We start from the raw sequence: 3,104 nt of genomic DNA on the forward strand, positions 1-3,104 counted from the left end.
TAAATCATTTCGAATGTATGTTTTGGGTCTCGTAAGTCCTATTAAGGGACAGATTGAGTATGAAATGAAAAGTTTTAAATTGAGCAAAATTTTATGGCCTAATTTTACATGCGTATGCTTGAGTTAAGTCTGGTGACACCTCAAACCCTATCCCGACGTCGGATACGGGCGAGGGGTGTTACACAAATATTGAGATGATATTCCAATAAATTAAGTAACTTTCCATGATATCAAATGTGGTTAAATTACCTTAATAATGTAATTTTTTCAAAAAAAATTAGTTTTTTAAAATTATATATTAAAATGAGTTATTGGGGTCATCGAATTATAAAACTTTCCATTCTTTATACTCAAAACTCATCCACTAAAAGCCATAAATTTTTTTCCATCCAAACTATTCAGTTTATTTTCCTCCCAGAAGGAAGAATTTTTTCCCCTTTCAATTTTGGCGGCGCCACCACCACTCCCCATTGGATTTTGACACTGTTCAAGGTGGATGCTAGTAGCCAATGGTAGCCTTCATCATCTCCTTCAACCTTATTGGTTTGGATCTCGCCAAAGCAAATAAAAAAGCCTTTGAAAAGGTAACTAAAGCCAAAAACTTTGCCTCTTCTGATCTGCTTCGTCAGCCACTGTGGCGACCTCTGGTCGGAGATCAATGCTTCCGTTAGCCTTTTCTTGGCTACCACCGCTTAGTTTTTCTATTTTTATTTTTACAAAATAGTAGAGAGAGATGGTGCCGAATGATCCCAAACAAAGCAGTGGTTTCTTTGCGTCCATAGCTAGCAGTATATCTAATTTTGGTTGCGTCATAACTAAATCAATCAACGGGTACTACGATCCGTCTTTTAATTTTAATTTTATTTAATTCAAATTTCTTGGATGTTTTTTAATTTGAAATTCAATTAGTTGATTCGATCTCCAAGTGGGAATAATTTCTTGTTCAATTTTAAAGTTGGTATTGATTTCATGTTGTTTAAAAGGAATTTGTTGTATTAGATCCGTGATTTTATTTAGAGACGATTAGAAAGTTTAGCTAAAAATGAATTTATTTGAAAGTTTTAAAAAAGGGTTTCTAACTTGATAGGATTTATAGTTATTTTCCTGTTTGAACTATTGGGATATGAAGGGCTTGAAGTTGTTAATCCAGAAGGCAGGACTGAAGATGCCGAAGAAGAAGTAATGAGAGGAAGATGGAAACAGGAAGTAATGTTTAATTTTGGGATCTTCATATTAATTCGAGGAAATGAGGAAGAAAAACATTTAACTTGGTGCCTGGTTCTATCATATGCTTTTGAATCATAATGCTGTAATTTGAAAGATGCAGTGCATGCAAAATCACTAAAGGGTTAAGTGTTAAGTTGCCTTATTATCATTAGCGCTTATGAGGGTTATATTGTAGTAATGATGATCCTGACATGGTTAAGTAGACCTGCTCATGGGTCGGGCTATCTGGCCCGGTCTGAAGGCCTGTCCAAAATGTGAAGGGTTTGGACAAAAATGTAGGCCTGAAAAATGGGTTTAGACAAAAAAATAAAGCCCGTTTTAAAAATGAGCCGGGCCTCAGGTAAAGTATTTTTGGCCCGAGCCCGGCCTGGCTTGGCCCAAATTCACAAAATGAAAAAAAAAATCTGCTTTTTTTTTTGTTTTTTAATGTTGTTTTCTTATTATTTTCTCCCTATTTTGCTACCATATTACTATTATATTTTTACTATTTTGTTATTATTGTTTGGATATTGTAAAAACTTATTTTGTTATTAATTTTGTTATTATTTTAAAGGTATTTGTTCATTTTGTTATTATTTTAGAGGTATTTACTTGTTAATTTGTATCTATTTTAGTGCTATTTAAGTCTACATATTTTTTAAAATTTATTTTCAATTTGTTAGAAAATATTTATTTTGATTTTTTTAGTATTATATATATTTAAAATTATATAAAATAATATAAAAATTAATACGGGCGGGCCGGGTTAGGCTCGGGTTTTAGTATTTTTATTTGAGTCAGGCTTGGATAAAATTTTAGGCCCATTTTTTAGGCCTGACCCGGCCTGAGCCCAATGAATAGGCCTAAATTTTTAGTTGAGCCCGACCCGAACCCGGCCCGGCCTGGCCCATGAGCACCTCTAACCACGTATATTTTGCTTGGGATAACATTTTCCAATTCACTGGAATATATGATATATTTGCATGTTGCTCGGCATGTGATGCTTATTTAGTGAATTAATAAACCATCAGTTATTTACTTACTAGTGGAATTAGATTGTCAATAAATTTGTTGATGGTTTAATATAGATTGATTGTTGTTATTTGGCTATTTGTTTGTGTTGTAATTGAATGTTAGTTTCTTATTTGATGTCTTCATTGTTTTCTCAACTAATAATTAATGGATGTATTAATGAAAATTTTTTATTTAGCTTCAATTTATGGTTTTTTTTTGGCTATTACTAAAATATTCTTCCTACGTGTTCTTGTTGTTTCTCATCTAACTCATATAAGTAGAAAAGTTACATTGTTATTTTTGCATTTGTTAATGCAGTTGAATTTCAGACTAAAAGACCTGATAATGAGGCCTTCAGTTCAGATGATGATGAATGAGGCCTGTTGCATATTATGTGTGTATATATGTATGTTATAGTAGTTGATGAATGCAGTTGTCCTAGAATTTTTTGATATCATGGGAAACAGGTTGTAACATGTTGGCAATGCATTCATTAAATACAATTACCAAGTGATGTAATGAACAACAAGCTGACAACATGTTGCCAACATGTTAACTGCTTTGATTAGGATTTTTTATATAAACTAATAATTAAATTATTTAGTGGTAATTTTGTATTAATATGATTTGTTTATGTTAATTAACTATTCAATTAATATCGTCTCAAACTTGTGCAAACCCAACACATACAAAGTTTCTCATATTTTGCTAAAATAGCCTTTTCAAAAGTCAAGAAAAAAAGTGTTTGAGTAAATCTTCTCAAATATATTTTTTAACTCAATAATAGAATACAGTAGGATGCTTACAAATGAGGGGGAAGGTCTCTATTTATAGTTAGGCTCCCTCAAATCCAATGGTACAGATTGAATTACATCAATGGTTGA

At 32.1% G+C, this 3,104-nt stretch overlaps 1 long non-coding RNA gene across 2 annotated transcripts; it reads left to right on the top strand.

Moving 5' to 3' along the window:
* Positions 1-319: 319 nt before the first annotated feature.
* On the top strand, positions 320-2,876 carry LOC128280782 (uncharacterized). 2 transcript variants are annotated; one of them, XR_008270930.1, is made up of 2 exons: positions 320-831; positions 2,539-2,876. It is a non-coding gene; the product is annotated as an uncharacterized LOC128280782 (long non-coding RNA). The 2 variants fall into 2 exon arrangements; XR_008270931.1 differs by lacking the exon at positions 2,539-2,876 and adding an exon at positions 1,130-1,373.
* The last annotated feature ends 228 nt before the right edge of the window (positions 2,877-3,104 follow it).

The sequence above is a fragment of the Gossypium arboreum genome, chromosome 9 (assembly GCF_025698485.1).
Source record: "Gossypium arboreum isolate Shixiya-1 chromosome 9, ASM2569848v2, whole genome shotgun sequence".
Classification (NCBI taxonomy): domain Eukaryota; kingdom Viridiplantae; phylum Streptophyta; class Magnoliopsida; order Malvales; family Malvaceae; genus Gossypium; species Gossypium arboreum.